Source organism: Phodopus roborovskii, unplaced genomic scaffold (genome assembly GCF_943737965.1).
Source record: "Phodopus roborovskii unplaced genomic scaffold, PHOROB, whole genome shotgun sequence".
In the NCBI taxonomy this organism is placed as follows: Eukaryota; Metazoa; Chordata; class Mammalia; order Rodentia; family Cricetidae; genus Phodopus; species Phodopus roborovskii.
Genome location: NW_026126433.1, coordinates 5,968,505 through 5,987,182, shown reverse-complemented (window position 1 = coordinate 5,987,182; position 18,678 = coordinate 5,968,505). Strand labels below are relative to the sequence as shown.

Here is an 18,678-nt window from a genome sequence, read left to right as displayed (position 1 = left end):
GCACTGTAATATCAGTGGTAACCGAAGTATGAATTAAACAAATAGTACTTGCTTCAAGGTATTTTCTATGACATATGATAAAATTAGCATTTTCTTTTAAAATAAATTTTAGAAGGGAAAATATCCCCTGCATAAAATTTCCCCATTAAGTACTATCTATTAATATCACACAGAGAACAGTTTGAGCAATGCTGCTTTAAGGTCCCAGGATTGACTACGCAACTTAAAAGTTATATTTAACTCCTTGCTCCAGGGCGAGGGTGTTCTGAAACTGCTGGAAACGACTAGTTAAATATTTAGAAATACGGATTCCCTGGAATGTGGGATGAAAACGAGAACTTAAGGGTGGAAAAGAAAGAAAACAGGAAATACAGAAACCCAAACCAGTGAAACTAAGAGTGACTACAGTGGAATGAATCACTAAGGATGGGTTGGGGACGAGCGGCGGTTTGGCTTGGATGTTAAGTTGGAATATTAACACCTCTAGAGTGTTATTTCCAGTACTAGGCTGCAGGACTTGCCTCTGACTTCTGAGCCTGGATCTTTTCAATGTGATAAAAGACCAGTAGGGGGAGAGGAATGCAGAATACTGTGTAACAGCAGTTATCTTAAAAGCCAACAGATTTCTCTCATTCTTCTCAAGCAAAAGAGATGGATAAGTTACGCAGTGCCAAATCACCACCTTGAATCTAACTTGAAGCTAGCAAAATATTTTTCTGAAGCCTCAAAATTGAAAAACAATAGCACAACTTCTATAGCTAGAATACGAGGAAAAGGGATGGGACACAGCCAAAGGTCTCTGGGAGCTGAGTCAAAGGACTGCAGAGGGCTATCCACACCAGTTACAATTTAAACCAGTGTTTGCAAAGGACTTCTAAAATCAGCATCTAATTTGGCAAAGCCGCCCTTCATCTTGACCTCATTTCGTTCTCTCTTTGGGCGTCCCTCGCTCCCAACTTCTCTGTCAGCTTCTCCCAAGACAGAACGTCGCTGGAAGAAACTAACAGGCGTGACACGTCCGCCGTCCCCGGATGACACCACAGCCTAGTTACCGCAGCGCTGAGTCGCACTGCCACTCGGGGCGGAAGAGCAGGGCGCAGACGCAGTGAGTCACTGTTACCGAATTTGCCCGTGGCCCGGCCTCTTCTCCTCCCCACTTCCGGTCCCTCGCAGATCTGTTTCCGGGGCGTTGCAAGTTCGGCCCCTCCTCAGCTCTCACCCTCCTCTACCCCAGGAGGGGGGAGTCGAGGGGGTGGGGTAGAGTTCGTTGTTTGTTTACACGATGTGAGCGGAAAGAGAGACCAATAAAGTTTATTCTGGAAACAAAAGGAAAAAGAGCCCGGGCGCCGGCGAGCGGAGCCGGGGGTGGGGGCGTGCGGCGGGGCCGGCGCCGAGCGGAGCGAGCAGCCGAGCGAGCGGCAGTTCCGGTGCCGCGGCGGCCGAGGCTGGGGCTGGGGCGGCCGGCGAGGCAGCGCTCGGGCCCGGCCTGGCCGCTCCGCAGCGGCGGGGGAGAGGGCCCGGGAGGCGGGCGCCGCGCCGCCCGCTGTCCTCTCCCTCGGCGCCGCCGCCGCCGCCGCCCGCGGGGCCGGGACCCGATGCGGCGGGAGCCGCGCAGCCTGGAGGAGCCGGAGCGTGAGTAGATGGCGGGGAGGGCGGGCTGCGGGCGGGCAGACTCCCGGCCCCTCTCGTCGTAGCCGGCCGCCGCCCGGTTCTCCTTCGCGCGGTCTCGGGGCGGTCGGGAAGGGCACGCGAGGGCCGCACGCCCCGGGCTCGGGTGTCGGCTGTAGCCGCCGCCCGCACTCTTGCCGGGCCTTCCCTCCCGGATCCGGGTGTCGGCTCTCGGGCGCGCGTCTTCTCTACATCCCCTGCGCTCCAGGGACCGGGCGGCCTCGCCCGCCGCTCCCGGACGATGTCAGTCTCCTCTGTACGGGGGTTGATGGAGGGCGAGCGGACGGCTTGTGTAGTCTGCGTCTGTGGGGAACGGAGTTGACTGCAGCCCGAAGCTCGTGCCTCCACTGCGCCTTTGTGCACACGCGGGGCGTGGGCTCCCAGGACCCTGGGGAAACCGGCTTGGGAGGAGCCCAGGTAGCTCAGGTCTGGTCGCTGCCACTGCAACTTTTGAACCACTTTGGACCATATCAGAGGCTAACCTCCCTTGGTATTTGTTGACATCGTGTGATGTAGAACCTGTACGTTTGATGGTGCATTTTAAGAAAAGTCCTGGTCCAAAAAAATAAAAAATACCGTGTTGCTGAATTAATTTGGATAAATCAAAACACGCTGTTTTTGATTAGTGAGCTCCCACTGCAGTGGCAGTTCAAGAATTTGTTAACATGCCTATATTCCAGTTGTAAGGTATTTTTGCTTTAAACTAAGGCGTTGGGTTCTGGTTGACAGCGTTGATCACTGTCTAAACATCACGTGTTCTGGAAATTTTTAATTATCAGATTAACTGTTCTGCAGTGTCATCAGCCAAAATTATCTGAAGGGTACGGTTGATGTGTATTTTGATTTTTGAGTTTGGGTTTTGTTGATTTCTAGTTTTTTTTAAATCGTGTTTTGTGACTTTTTTAGGGAGATAATAGCAAATATTTAAGCATACATACTTATTTTTTTAATTGTACGTCTTTTCAAACTAGTGCTTTCCCATTAAAAAAAAAATCAAAGAACGAGTGATTGAAACAAATGGTACCACATCAGGCTAGTAATATTATCAGGAGGGAAATAAAGTAACAAATGTTGCCGTTTAATGGGTGACAGTGTAAAGCTTGAAAGTGTGCCTGTCCAAATGGAAGGATTTAAAAATGAACACACAAAGCAAAACACTGACATTATCTAAGGTTTTTCAAATTTCAGGCATGTTAGATGTAGTATTAAAGATGTATCATTAAGTACAGATAGCTAAGTGAAGCAGTGAATTTCTGAGTGGATTCTCAGGAGGGAGTTCTCCGTGGAAGACTGGTAACAGCACCTATGGGTCCTAGAGGCCTAGCTTCCTTCCTGCAGTAAGGCCTTTTATCCCCAGTCAGTACTCCCTTCAAAAACCATCTAAATTTAGAAAAAGAATACTCATAAAGTAGGCGATGATAACTTTTTAGAGGCAACTTACTGTCTTTTACAGAATAGAGATTTTAAACAGTTGCAGTCATGTACAGAGCATTTGCTCTGTTGGTCTGTTTATTTGAAGAGAGTGAACTTAATCCTATTTGATCTCTTTAGCAGCTTGAGTGGCATTAAAAGGATCAGTTCTCTCTATTTTACTGTTCTATATCTCAAATTCCAAAGTGGAGGAATCCTTAAATGAAGTGTTTATGAAGCATCATAAAAGATTTCCCCCTCCACAAACTTACTTCTGATCTTTGAAAGTATCCATCTTCAGAAATCTCAGTGTCATTCATAGCTCATCTTGTAAGGTATAGTTAGGTAGGGTTTTTAAAAAGATACTCTAATCTGAGGCCAGACAGGTGGCGAGAGACAAAAATTCATTGACAAAGCAAATGTTTTCTGACTCCTTTCACTTCTGCCTCTAATCTTCTCCAGGTCATTGCTCACTCAATAGAGCTGGGAAACAGACCCAAAGAGGTTTACTTAAGATCATCTTTTATTTTTCAGATTCTCAGTAGTAAATGTGTAAATATGTATACTTCCAGGTTTTTGTTTGCTTGGTTTTGGTTTATTTGTTTAGGGGAAGGCTTGTGGTTACTGCTGCTGTTATTGAACTGGGGTCTTGCTGTGCAGTTTATGGCCTGAAACTGAGGCACTCTTGCCTTCACTTCTGCTAGGATCACTAGGATCTACCACCTTTCCTGGTCCCTTCTTCAGCAGTGTTTTTCAGTCCTGGCTACACAGGGTCATCTAGGAAGCATTTTTAAAATCATGATGGATTCTGATGTGCTTTCTCTGTTTTGTTTATTTTGTTTTAAGGTTCCTGGAATTCTAATGAATAGGATTGTGAAGCCCTGTGTCTCAAGGGCCTGTCTGACTTGGTCCTTGTTTCTCCCTTTTCTCTAGGACTGCAGGCTCCCTGACCTTTCCTTGCTCTCCTCTGTAAATGCTGCTCACACTTCCTGCAACACTAGTACTCTGGGTTGTGCTTCCCCGGCTCGCTGATTCCTCTCATCTTTCACATTGCCTCCTTTGAAAAGTGCAGTCTGGGTTAGGTGTCCCTGTTTCCTGTTCCCATGCCATCTTGTCCCCCACTGTAACCAAATTTCCTCACTGCATTGTCATCTGTTTGTCTGTGTCCTCCACCAGGATGTGAATTCCAGGAGGATGGGGACTTTGTCTGCCACATATACAATTGTGCCTTTTAGCCAGTTATAGTTATATATTATAGGCAATTGACTGAACAAGCACTTTGGTGATGTTTCTTTGCAGTTGTGATAATTCATAAGTACCAATTAAGTTTTTATTCCTGCCAAATATATTTCACTTTCTTCCCCCACTAAAAGTATGCATCCTTGAAACTACTGCTCACTAGGGTTTCACTTGGAGACATTTGAGATGTTATAATTCCATCAAGTGGCACTCCATTCCAAACACACACATGCGCACCATGCTGACCATTACTAGATCCACAGAAGATTTAAATGCATTCAGATATTCCTTTACCCCTAAATGTGTGTTTCTGGGAACTCTTTCTTCAATCTTGGTCCTCCTCTGTCTTAGACTCTGTTGGATGTTCTGTGTGGTACTCAGAGATCTAGCCTGAAAATTCAGAGCAGCAAAGGTAGCCTTCAAATCTGATGTGTTTAGAACCTTGCTCCAGTCAGCACTTGCTACCTTGGACAGGTGTCCTAATCTGTGTAATGGGAGTGTTGCTACTCAGTAGAGAGGGTTGAATTTAGTTCAGATCCAGCAGAGTTCTTGACTGATCTAATTCAAAGTGTTCATTCCGATTAGAGAAGAAGGGTCTCTAATCAGTCTATATCGGAAGTTCTGTTTCCCACTTTTCAGCTGCTTGTACTGCAGATATGACTAGGGTCCCAAACCATTGTGGCTTTTGTTTTAGTTTCATTTTCTTAGAACCCTACTTACCCAGGTTTTGGTCAACTTGAATGGAAAACCACTATTCCTAGATAACATATGCCAAGCTACTAATGCGTGTGTGAGGCTCCCAAGTTAAGCTAAATCAGATTTGATATTCATAAGGAAGGGAGCAAATTAAAATTAATAGTGACTCAACAACTGGTGGGATCTCTTCACAAATCCTTAAAGTTCAGGAGCTATTATTGAGCAATTGCTAAGTTATAAAGGAAATACAGGAAAATGATCTCAGGGCTAATTCCAGAAGTGAGGCACTAAGCATGTTCCCACTGTGCAGACAGGAAGTAGTGGGGAGAGCCCGCTGAAATTAAAAAATAAGAGTGATGGTTAGGAGAAACTGAAGTATTTGGAGAGATACAACAGGTAAATACAAGACAACATGACAGTGAAGTCCCAGGATCCAACTTGAAGCCTAGGATTACTGTCATCCAAGAAGGCTCCAGGTTAGGTAGACTATAATGGTACTCACCATTCAGCCTTATAACGTTTGAGTGAGTTGACCCTAGTTAAGGAACTGTGGGGTATTCGTTCCTTCTCTGCATCCATCCATTTAGGGAGTTGGACTTAGAATGCTGCAGTGGTCACTGATGAAAGAGCTGGTGTACAGCAAAGCTGTCTTCCCTCACAGAGTGTCCAAATGGAGCAGTTTCTGCTGGTGTTAGTGTTCTGCTCTTGGACCGGAGAGATGCCTCAGTGGTTGAGAACCTGTACTGCACCTTCAGAGTTTAATTCCCAGCACCACCCTGTAATGCTAGCTTAGACCAGATCCTCTATGAGCATTAGACCTTGTATGCACATTCTCACATGTAATTAAAAAAATTTAAGAGCTCTGATCTCAATGTCTGATACTCTCACTGCTGCTCTGTCTGTGGGGACAGACTGTAGCACCTTTGGCTTCTTTATGCTTCAGTATAGCAGAAGATGCAGTGTGTTCTTGCTGAATTAATTAATGTATTAAGGAGAAACTTTTAAGTGATTCTCCAAGCTCTGACATAAAACCATTTAGGAAGCAATGTACACATGAATACTATTTTAAATTTAGATCTAATACAAGAATAATGTGGTTTTTTTTTTATGTTTTGTTTGTTTGTTTGATTTATCAAGACAGGGTTTCTCTGTATTGCTTTGGAGCCTGTCCTGGAACTTGCTCTGTAGACCAGACTGGCCTCGAACTCACAGAATACACCTGCCTCTGCCTCCTAAGTGCTGTGACTAAAGATGTGCACCACCAGTGCTCGGCTTAAGAATAATGTGTTTTCAATTTGTCTGGTCTTGGTAGTTAGTATGACAATTTGTCTAAATTATACCCACTTGTAAGCAGTTAACTTTCAGTAACTTTTAGCATATAATTGGGTTTATAATAGAGACATCTTTCTATCAAGGTCCATCCACATTGCCATTTTTGTCTTATTTATACCTATTTATTTATTTATTTCACTGATTGAAGCTTGCTATGTGGCTCACAGTAGCCTGGCACTTAATATGTAGATGAGGATGTCCTTCAGTTTGCTATAATCCGATTATCTCAGCTTCCATAGTGCTGGGATTATAGGCATGAGATGCCACATTAGGCTTAAATATGTCATTTTTAAAAGTCTTGAGAACTCCTAAGGGACTGCGTATAGAAGGTACTTTGGGTTCTTCTTGTTTGTTTAATAGCAACTAGAAAGTCAGTGTGTTTTGTGAAAGACTTACAATGTAGACTCATTGTGTATGATGCTGACTCTGAGGGTGCTATTAAGACTGAAAGAACTGTTTCATCAAGTACCTAGGAAATACCAGGTGGTAATGTTGGCAGATAAAGAAGGAGAGGAAAACAGTGTGTACATGCATTCATTCTAGGTTCCTGACACAGAAGCAGGTAGATCTCTGAGATCAAGGTTAGTGTGGTCTATAGAGTGAGTTCCAGGCCAGCCAAGGCTACATAGTGATATTTAGGCTCATTTGGCGGATGTCAGTGAGTCCGAAGCCAGCCTGGTCTACAGTGTTTTGGACAGGCTCCAAGCAATACAGAGAAACCCTGTCGATAGATAGATAGATAGATAGATAGATAGATAGATAGATAGATAGATAGATAGATAGATAGATAATACATTTAGGCTCATTTGAAAATCAAGATACTTTTCTTTTTATTTCTATCAATTGGTAGCTATACACTTGAAAAGGTAATTTAAGAGGAAACTGGGAGTCTTAGAAACACTTCTGGGCTGGAGAGATGGCTGTGATTAAGAGTGGTTACTGCTGTCTTCTGGAGGACCACCCTACTTTGGTTACTAGGATCCAAGGCCCGAGGCTCGAAATGTCTCTAACTGCAGTTCCAGGTCCTCTGTGGGCATTGTACTCATGTGCACATTCCCACATGCAAACTCTCTCTCTTAGAAAGAGAGAGAGACTTTTATAAGTTGTTTATAAGTTGAGACACTTTTATAAATTGTTGCATGTCTCTATTCATGTCTTATGGAATTTTTTACAAAGATTGATAGCAGGGCTGTGCTTGGGGAAGAGAAGATTGTGTCATATTTTCAAGTGCTGGAGTTCTGCATTTGGCTTTGAACATAGCTGCATGCCCTTAGATCTTGGCCTTTCAGAGTGCTTATTATTCTTTACCTGGGAAATGTCTGAAGTTCTTTACAATTCCACAAACTGTTTCTGATTTCAGAATGAGTAAACCACCCCCTATTGGGAATATATTCATTCTCAGACCCTCTATTTCCAGAAACTTAAAAAAAAAAAAAAAAGTATGTTTGTAAATTTGCACATACTTGAGCTTTTGTGTGAGATTCTGTGGCTTCCACTGTGGAGGTGGGGGGAGTGGGCTGGGGTGCTCCCTTTTTGGGAACCAAGCTTATGGCAAGTGTGGTCATCTCACTCACTGACACAGGGAGCCGTCAGTGGGTGACGGCATTGAGAGTAGGTCACCAGTGTATGCCAGCAGCCAACACAGGAAGCCAGAACACTAGTCACAGCACTCTTAATAGCCACTGAACATCATCTCACTGTTAAAGACTTCTAGGAAAATATGTTCCCTAGCTTCTCCTGGTAACCCAATTGCACCAGGCAGTTTTGAATTTTGGAAACAAATCTAGAGGCACAGAAAGCTTCTCTAGGTTTGTCCTCAGTTGTGCTGACAAGTAAATGGAAAGATGGCAGCAGCCACTGCCCTTCATCAGACATGTTGACTGATGATCTGTTTCTTTAAATACCAAGGTCACTTTCCACTTGGTATTGTCAGTGAATCACTCAGGTAGTGGGCATTTAGGCTTGTTTTGAGTGTGTGCTTGTTTTTCAGTATGCTAAGCTGATTTCGGTGGCTTATTTTTCTTTGAGGGTTCTTGCTTTCCCAGGTGCCTTTCGTGATGTACTTGCTGCAGGTCTAGACCTGAAGTACTATAGCATTTCACAATTCATGCACTGTCTTTAGCCTGAGATTGAATGAAGTGTTCTTTTTTCCTTAGGAAAGCTGTTAGCAGCTCCAAAATGATGGAGGTTTGCTTTGTTTTCTTTTTGCCAAAGTAGCTACTGTCCTGTGAGTCCAGGTTTTTTGAAATAGAGCATTAAATTTTGAAATACAGCATTAAATGCAAGGTACATTATTGGAAAAAAAATTATGGGGAATACATTGAAGTCAGTCATTACTTAAGTATTTTTACCTGATATGAAACTGTTTTACAACAGCACAGGGAGGAAGAATCTCATGAATTTTTCCTGAAAGTTTTAACAGCTCTTGTTATTTGCAGCTGATGACCTCACAGGCAGTGTCTTAAAGCATGTGTGAAAGGGTATTTTGTATTGATTTTGCTAACTATATGCTAACTATATACAAGGTGAATATGACTTTTTCTGGTTTGCCTGATAGTGGGAATGGTAGGAAGAAGCAAAGCAGCTATTTTTCCCTGGAGTGACCAGGTCACTCCCAGGTCTGCCAAATTGTTTAATTAAAAATTTGAAAAGTCACCTTCGTGTGTATGAGTATGGATATACATGCTAGGTTATGTCTGGGGTCAGAGGACAACTTGATGGAGTTGGTTCTCTCCTTCTACCTTCCTATGGGTCCTAGAGATTAAAATCAGATTGAGGTTTGCCTGGCAGATGCTTTTATCTGCTGAGACATCTTACCACCAGTATTGTAAATAATGCTCATAACTGCTTCTAAAGCACTGCTAGATGTACTCTGTGGTAGTCTTTATTGGGTAAATACAAATGTACAGGTTAGTGCACTCATGCAGGTAAGTTTTCCCAGCAAAGATTAGGGTGAGTAATCTGTCAACATGGAAGTCAGGACAGCCTTCGAAAGTGAGAGGGTAGCCAGTGTGCTGGGCTGCCTGGCTAAAGCACATACTCTAAAACCAGAGTAGTGACACAGGGGAAACGATTTTGTCTGTCTTGGTTACATATTCTCTGAGTGATACACGTTTTCTCTTTTTAAAAAGAAGGTGGTCGGGACTGCCAGCATCATAATTAAGCAGTAAAGCATTTAGGAGCTCCCAGCACACATTGGGTGTCTGACAACAGCCCCTTGGCACCTTGAGAGTAAGGACCACATTGTAGTCATTCATTATTTTGGAGCTCTGACAATGTGTGGTGAATTGAATTCTATTCTGAGAATGTTGTCTGGGGTGGAATTGAATTCTATTCTAAGAATGTTGTGCAGGGTCCTGGCTCTTAGCTAGTGAGTACTGCATCTAGCAAGCTCAGAGTACTTTACTGCTCCATTTCTGTCCCATTGAAACGTTAAATTTTAACATTAGATAGGAGTGGAGAATGAGCAAACAACAAGTATTAAGGAAAACGGTTAGATATCTCACATCTTCCTTAGTCTCAGCTTCCTGAAGCCAGGGTGTCTCTGTCTGCCCCTAGGCTCTCAGCAACCTAGCTAATGCTTTGAGTAGTAAGTACTCTGTGTTGAAATAGCATTTGTTTGGTGCATCTGGGTATTGCTCTCCTATCTTCATGTACTAAAGGTCATAGTCATGTCCTGTGGGCACATGTGACAAGGCCTGTATATAGTTTTCACTGGATTAGAGTATTAAATACTGGATCTTGCGCACACACACACACACACACACACACACACACACACACACACACGGTTTTGTTCATTTACTGCACATACTCAGACTAGACATCATGTAAACTTTATGACTCCAGTATGTGAAAATAAGGAAGGCAACCATGTGGTTTATTTCCAAGTGTTTAATCTCTATTTCCCTTTAATCTCTGAAACAGCTGTGGCATGGATTTCTATCACGTCATCTTCCTGGGTTTAGTGCTGTTGTGGGTGCTCAGATTCAAGTTCCAGAAAACAGATGTTTCTGTTTTCTTACCTTACTTTAAACAGTATGGGCTATACTGCTCTTGATGAGATATACAGTCAGTCCCTTTCCAGGGTAATGAACTCATGGTAGTGTATGTCTTATAAAACCAGGAACGTATATGTGCCTAGTTATTTGGGGGGAGGGAGCTCATGGCAATCAAAAAATGGAGGTCAGAGGACAGCATGTAGGAATCACTTCTCTTTACCATGTGGGTACCAGGGATCACACTCATGTTGTCTGGCTTGGTGGCAGTGCCTTTATTCACTGAGACATCTGCCAACCCAAATCTACATGCTTTAAAAAAGTATATTTTACATAAGTAATTTGTTGTAGTTACTGAATATTTTTCTTTGTCTTTGATTTAAAGACTGATTTTACTGATACTTTTGGATATTTTTATTGTATTTAAGGCTTTTGGATTCAAAGAATGTTGTGCGTGTGCGGACAGTGTAACCAGGGGCTGCCCCAGGACTGACTCAAAGCTTGTTTCCTTGTGTGCTATTATGACTAGGAATTGACGTTACTAACTTGGGCTGATACAGTGATTTACTTTTGTAGTTCTAGCATCTGGGAGGCTGAGGCAGGAAGATCAGGAGTTCAAGGCCATCCCAGTATGTATGTATACATAATAAGACTGCTTTTTGCTTTTTTTGGGGGGGGGGCTTTGTAAGGAATTCTAGCTGAAATGCTGTGAGCAAAAATGAATTTCCCCGGTTTTTAAAATGTATCCTAGAGAGTGAATGAGTGTGTGAATGTTCATGTGTGGGTATGCATGTATATGTGTATGGAGGCCAGGGGTCAGTGTCACGTGGTTTTGTCAGTCATTCTCTACCTTGTTTTTTGTGATGTTCTAACTGTAGCCCTAGCTAGCTTGGAACTCATGGAGATCTGCTTGTGCCTCATGAGTGAGATGATACAGACATGGGGCAGCGCGTGTGGCTCCACCTTACTTTCTGAGATAAAATCACTCACTGAAGCCAGAGCTCACAGATGTGGCTAGACTAACAGGCCACTGAACCCAAGGGTTCCTTCTCTCTGTCTGCCCAGTGCTGCATGTGCTAGTGTGTCACCACTCTGGTGGCTTTTTTAATGTGAGTTTTTGGGCTCAAACTCAGGTTCTCATGCCTGCATGGCAAGCACTTTACCCAAGCCATCTCCCCAGCCCTCCCTAATTTTGAACTCCTTCAAATATAAACTTGAATGTCACGAATGAAAGTAGTAATAGTCTCTACCCATTACTTAATCTTCACAGTAGCACTTCAATACATGTGTGACAATTTTTTTATTTTAGAAATTAGGAAACTGAAATTCCACATAACACATGGAATCTCATCACATTTAGTTATCATGAAATTACCTTTGTTAAATGTGAAATGGTGATGAAATGATAATTTAAACATTGTAATCACATCCATTGTTGAGCTCGGCTTCAAAGTGGACATAAGGTTACAGTGTGAATTTGCTGCCCCAGTGGTTGGTGTCATTAACTAATTATGAAAATTTCATGGTGTAGAGTCTCTTTATTACTTATGTAACTTGCTTCTAGTATTGTCTTGATTAATCATATGATCGTGGAAGAGAAACTGCTGCTTAGGTTGGCTAATAGTTTTGTTTATCCCCAGGTAGCTTGATGATGTGGTTATAGCAATCTGTGTGCTGTCTTCTTTGTATGTACACACATGAACACTCAAACATACAGTGCATCCCATATAAGTACAAAACCTGGCTACAACATGGTAGACAAAAGCCATTAGCACTGTACTTTTTGTGGCTAGTTAAGAGATTGTTCAAGGGCAAAAATCATTGTTTTGAGTAATAGTTTATTTTGAGACAAATATAAGCAACTATGTCTTGGGAACACAGATTTAGGATATCTAGAATGGTGTATCCTGCCATGGAGGTGGCAGTGTGAACTTTTATAGTCATGGAACAAAAGACAGCCATAAATAAAAACATTTACCAAATAAAGTGGTGGGAAGGAGAATGTTGAGTTCCCCCTCAAAGACTACCCAAGCTGACTTCTGGAAATTAGCACCTCTGAAAATTCCTCTCTCAATCAGTAGTCATTTGTTGTGTGATAAAAGTTTTTCTGGGGAACACAACACACATATTTCCTTACCCAGATAGAGTTCCAATGACAGACCAAAGTACGGATATCACCAAAGTCAAACATGGTGAACAATGAGCTTTATTGGGGTTACTTACAGGAATATGGGTGAGGGGTTTACTTACTGGAGCAGAAATGACTCAAAGACAGCTGCATCACCAAAGCCACCCCAGCACATGTGACAGCTAGCAAAAGCTGGGAATGTGGGGCACACTGCACAACCTTCAGGCGGCTCAATAGATTGGAGAGTGTCCTTTCCAAGTGACTCATTTTTTTTTAACCTTGCTATTATTGTTTACTCTGAGAGGGAGGGACCATTTGAATCTGGTCAGTTTCAGGAACTTCCTGAAAGTATTTTGAGTGGCTTTCCTTTTTTGTTTAAGGAGCTTCCCTACAGGATGGAATGTTCCGTTCTGGACGGAAACTGCTACACACATCATCCAATAAGGTGTTCTTAGGTTTGTCCAGTGTCACATAGTTAACAAGTAGTGTAATATTCTGGTTATGTTCTAGAAATGGAACACATCCCATTTTACTGCATTAAAAACAAACATATCATGGTCCTATTAAAAATCCTCCTTGGCCAGGTAGCAGAGCCCTGGCCAGCTACAGAGCTGGCACTTGGAGGCGAAGGTATACTCCTTTCCCAACTCTGATTTATGTTAATTGGGTGCTTGCATGAAGAGCATGAGTTTCACATGAGGAAGGGAGAGTGAAGTATAGTCTTGTTAGATTGCTTACTTTGTCTCCATGATAGTCTTTCTAGTTCTCTAGACAGAGGTTGGCAGGTTTCCAGTTGGTGTTTTTATGAAATATGTTCTGCCCCATATGGTGAAAACCATTTCATTTAGCAAATCCTCAGTCTTATAGAAGGAGAGTGAGATAGTTTAGTGATCACAAGACAAGATGTTGTAAGATAACTGTAATTCTTGAAGTCTAGAAGTAAAGATTTTTCAAAAGTGCTTTTACATTTTAGCCAAGAAAAGGTGACTGACTGTAAAGTCACACACTTGTGCTTGGTGTCCTTGGTGATCACTGTTCTTGAAAAGCCTCATCACTCATAAGGTATTGTATGTATTCAGCTATTTTCAGCACATTCCATATAGATGTGTACAGTTATAATGACAAAGCTGTATCAATTAATAGAATTATATGTGTAATCTATGAAATACATGTAGCTTTAAAAGTGTGGACTGTGTGAGATTGTTTTTACCTGTGAGAATACACAAGCACAGGTAACAGTTGTAGCCATTTAAGGCCATTTGTTTTGCATTCTTAGGATAATTCTTACATGGTAATCATAAAATGCACTTACAATAGACTATTGAGTTGTCTTTGCTCTTACTTTATAGATGTCATTTTATTTGGTTCCTAAATTGTAGTCATTTGTTTGCTTCAGTACAGTAAGACAAGACTTAGAAGAGGGATGAATACTGAGAAAGAAACTGAAAATTCCCATTTTGGGTATAATTATATTTCTAGGAATACCAAGACTCAACTGAGAAATTATTAGATTATAGAATAACTGCATATAAAACTATTTTAAAAATCAGTAATTCTCCTTTATAGTCATAATAATTGTTTAGGAAATATAATGGAAAGTCATTTATAAAAGTAAGAAAAAAAGATTATTTTAATGGAAAACATGTGAGTTGTGGTTATGCAATCACTGTATTCCATTCTATGTAAGAGGGTCACAGGATGTTCCTGGATGGGGAATTCAGCTGTTAATGAACCCGTTCTTCCTGTTGATTTATAAGTATAGCATAACCCATTTAAAAATTCATTTTTAAGAAATTAGGATAGCTCTTAATTTTGTCTGAGAGAATGTAAGTAGGTAAAAGAAACATGACTTTAAGTAAATCAAAACCAGTTAATTTTCCAGCTCTCTGAGATAACAGAGTGCTCTGTAGAATTAAAATCAAAGAGCTGGGCAATGGAATGAGTGTGATTATCAAGTTGCTCAAATGGAATAGAGAACCCAGAAGTGTTTATTCCATAAAGGACTCACTAGAAATCCAGAGGAAAAGATGTATATTTTGGAGAATAATATATATGTAGGTGAATACAGAGAAATAAAGTATTTAGCAAATAGAAATGCATATATTTGACTCTCAACACATTGACATTTTCTTTTCCTACTCCTTCCATCCAAATGAAAAAAAATTTAAAACTATAACCAAAAACTCTGCAAAAAATCAAGAGACAAATGTTTTAAAATATTTAAAAATATAAACATTTTCAAAACACAAAGTTTGCTTCCTAGAGGTGGATGAACAACAGACTTAGAATATGGGCTCATTGCTAAGGCATCACACACAGGAGGCGTGTTTAAACTCCAGAGGGAATGGGTGAAGCAAGCTTAAGGTGCAGTGGTCCAGTGTTTGTACTGGAAGTGTGTTCACTAACAGTGCTTTTACTGGAGTGGGGCTTTCAACTCTGATTTTGCTGGCTGCTGTTTGAAAACAAGTAGGTGATTTTTAGGCTTTTAAAGTCAACAGTTTTTCTTTTTAATTAGCATAGTTTTGACCCAGTAACTCTACTTGCAGTATTTGTATATTGCCATTTGTAATAGCTTAAGTGGAACAAACCATGTTCCATATCCCATAGAAGGCGGTACTCATACAAACTTTCATCTGGGAGTCTGTGCAAAGTCGAGGTTTGAGTCCTAGCATTGCACACACATATACTAAATAAAATTTATTAAGAATTTCCAGTAATTTAATTTTAAGTGAATAAAGCAAAATACAAAGTTGTATGTACTATGTGAGTGCAGTGATAGCAAAAGAAAGATGTTAGAGAAAATGAAGATCCAATTAATGGTGTCTTAAGCATTCTGTACATCTTCCCTCATCTGTGCTATTTTTGTTGAACATAGGACTTCTTGCCTTCACATTCAATCAGCACTTGAATTGAATGGACTTTTGTACACTGAAAAACATAAGTCATTTCCATGTGCACATTAGAACACATGGGGAATACTAAAGAAAGAAGCTGGTTAGCACTAATATACCATTGTTCTCATAATGTTTATACATCTCCTTTCTGTAATCTTTTTTGGTTCAGTGTGGTGATGTAGTAATGTTCTACGTTACTCTCATCTGTTTCTGAGAAGCAGTTAACCAGTTGATTGAACTGATTGCCAGAGTTTGGGTATTATTTCTTAGAAACTCCTCTTGGTCTATATCATCTCTTCTCAGTGTCCTCTTTAGCCCTATCCTGTATCACTGGATTATCTCACCCCTCTCTGCTTCTTGTCCTGTTTACATTTCCATGCTGCTGCCAGAGTTGTCAGAGTAGTAATGGGAAGAATTTCACAAACAGACTGTCAGAAATAGATTTTATGGAAGAAAGCTAAAGAAAGACACTACTTCCACAGATGCACTGGACACCCTCAACTATTAGATATGCCTGCCTAAAATTCAGTGACCCCATGGGACTTGAACTGTACCTCCTTAGGTAGACATCATGATAATAACCACAGGAACTTGAAATTCTGACCCAGCAGCTGTCTAGTGGTGGGAACATGGGTTTTAGTGAGTGTCCCTTACACAGGATTCTAGGCCAGGATGTGAAGGAAGCCAGTCTTGGGATAAAGTTCAGCCTCTTACTGCCATCTTTCCTCACAGACTGGCCTCCACCAGCTTCTGTGTGCTCATTTTCTACCTCGTTCTCACAGAACAGCTTTCTGTCTAGCCACTCTGAACTTAGGCCTTTCCAGACTTGTGTTCCTGAGGTGTTGATTCCCTTGTGTCTTGACTGTGCCTTCTTAATAGCTTGTTGACCTGGCACTTGTTTATATGTTATCTGTGTAAGATATTCCTGGATACACTCACAGGCAGGCAAGCTTTCCCTTAGTGTTTCTGTGGGCTCTAGATTTGGAGCCATACACGCTCAGTTACACTTGTTTATTTCCCTATCTTCACTAGACTTAAGAGTCTGTGGAGATTAACATTTAGGAAGGAAAATGAAATCTGTAGAAATTATCTACTTCTTACTCCGCAGATTAATAAGTACAGGTACCCAGACACAAAACATGGCTTTTCTGGTTTCAGTATTTATAGGAAACACTATTACAGTAAAAAGTTTTTCTTTTTTGAGGCATTTTCTTGTGGCTATCTTCTGTTTTGTTTGAATAGGAGATATTTTAATAAAATTTTCATTCCCATCATGCTTTGTAAAATAATGGTTATTGCTCTAGGGTAGGAACTGATTGTTGAATGGATACTGAGCTGTTCATCTGCTACTTTCACACTTGGCTCTCCTCTGCCTGTGATGTGTATTTGTTTCTTTGGCAGAGCAGGCTGTGTGCTCAGTAGTGGGATGTTCAAAAACACCCTGATTAATCTGAGCTAAAATATTTATGTAAGAAACCTTTTATTCTGTAACACTTAAGGCAAAAGCTTTTCTATGTGTAAGTTTTTAAGTGGCCATCCAAAGCCTAGTTTCTGAAGCTCAGATGTGTAGCCTGGCTGAAGATGTAGATCCTAAGGTGTTGATGGAAGTCAGTAGCCAGCTGCAGTGTGAGATCTTAGGAGGGGTCGAGGACATGTAGCTGTGCTTTAAAACAAATGCTAGCAATGTAACGTTTCGTAGCATCTGTTCTTTTAAAAGGAATAGTTTGGATAATTGGAATCATCTTATAATGTCCTTATACCCAGCTATTAACTTTTTCTGCCAATATTTCTTGAACCAAAACCAAGAAAATGGAAGGTAGGGTCCCATATTTTGAGATAAGCCAAACACTAAAAAATTGTTCTATCTTAAAAGATTCCCAAGCCCCTAGAAAGGTTCGTAAAAAGTGGGTCTCTTAAGCCCTCTCCAATATTGAGCTGAAATACGTACTTTAGAAAATAGCTGATCCAGTCCATAAAGAACTTGGAATGCAAGCATGACGATATAAGCTGCGTCCCCAGAACCCGTGTAAAAATACTGTACAGTGTAAACCAGTAACCCTAGAGCTGGGAAGGCAGAGACAGGAGGACCCTTGGGACTCATCTGATCTGTCAGAGTAGCCACTTGGTAACTCCAGATTAAGCCAGAGAGACCTGTCTTAAAAAGTAAGGTGGAGAGAGACTGAGAAAGACACAACATTAGCCTTTGACCTCCACATGTACAGGCTTATACATACCTGCAAGTATACACACACGGACATGCACAGAAAAATAAGAGTGTTTGAGAAACAGACGCGCTACTGTTAGTAGCCACTGGACCTGAGGGATATTAAAGCCAGTGTGAGCATTTGAATCACAGTCTTGAAACCTGGTATGGGTTTTTTGTTTGTTTACCTTTTTTTTTTTTTTTTTTTTTTTTTTTTTTTTGAGACAGGGTCTTACTATGTAGTCTTGGGTGGGCTAAAACTTGCTATGTAGCCCAAGCTAGCCTTGAGCTTGTAGGTTCATAGATGTGCCTCTGTCTCCTGAGTGCTGAGATTAAGGTGTATAGCACAACACCCAACTGTTGAAATTCTGTTGATATGTGCATGGTATATGCATGCATGTGCAGTGTGTAGAGTGAGTGGTCAGAGGACACACAACTTTGTGGAGTCACTTCTTTCACCTTTACCTGGAATCCTGGATTGAACTTGGATCATCAAGTTTGTGTGACAGGTGGTTTACCTGCTGAGTCATCTTGGCAGCACTGTTTCTTAATTTTGTTAACTTACTTAATCAACATTTTGATGCTTTTCTACCCCTCCTCTGTCTCTAGTATGTTTTCTTTTTCTTTGTGTGTGTGTGTGTGTGTACCTGAACATGCATGTTTTTGCATTTGTGTTGCATGTGTGGCTGATGGGAGGAACCATCCCCAGTCTGCTGCTGTTCTCTTCAGTGAAGAGGTACAGTCTTTGTCGAATACAGACATTGACACTCAGGCCAGCCAGCTTATTCTGGAGATTTCATCTCTGCTGTTCCAGGCCAGCACACTGACCTGGCAATATATGGGTTCTGCAGATCTAAAATCTGGTCTTTCTTCATGCTTACAGGGCAAGCACTTTAACACAGCCATTTCCCTAGCCCCACTTTCTATGTTTAAGATGCTGAAATCTCCATTTCCCAGAATACCAACTCAGTAATACTCCTAATTGCTTCCTGTTTTAGATGATATTAATTACATCCAGTTCTTCCCTCCCAGTCCTCTGACAGTTACTGTTCACACTGACAAGAAATGGTGATGTTTTGTTCTATACTGGTTCTGAACTCTTCATTGTGA

The 18,678-nt window shown here is 41.3% G+C and overlaps 1 protein-coding gene across 2 annotated transcripts in view; it reads left to right on the top strand.

Annotated features, from left to right (window-relative positions):
* The first annotated feature begins 1,489 nt into the window (after positions 1 to 1,489).
* Positions 1,490 to 18,678, top strand: part of Pik3ca (phosphatidylinositol-4,5-bisphosphate 3-kinase catalytic subunit alpha) — a 70,686-nt gene continuing 53,497 nt past the window's right edge. For both annotated transcript variants that reach the window (XM_051185830.1, XM_051185831.1), the window contains exon 1: positions 1,490 to 1,632. The gene's annotated coding sequence lies outside the window, so the exon portion shown is untranslated. The remainder of the gene's footprint in view (positions 1,633 to 18,678) is intronic.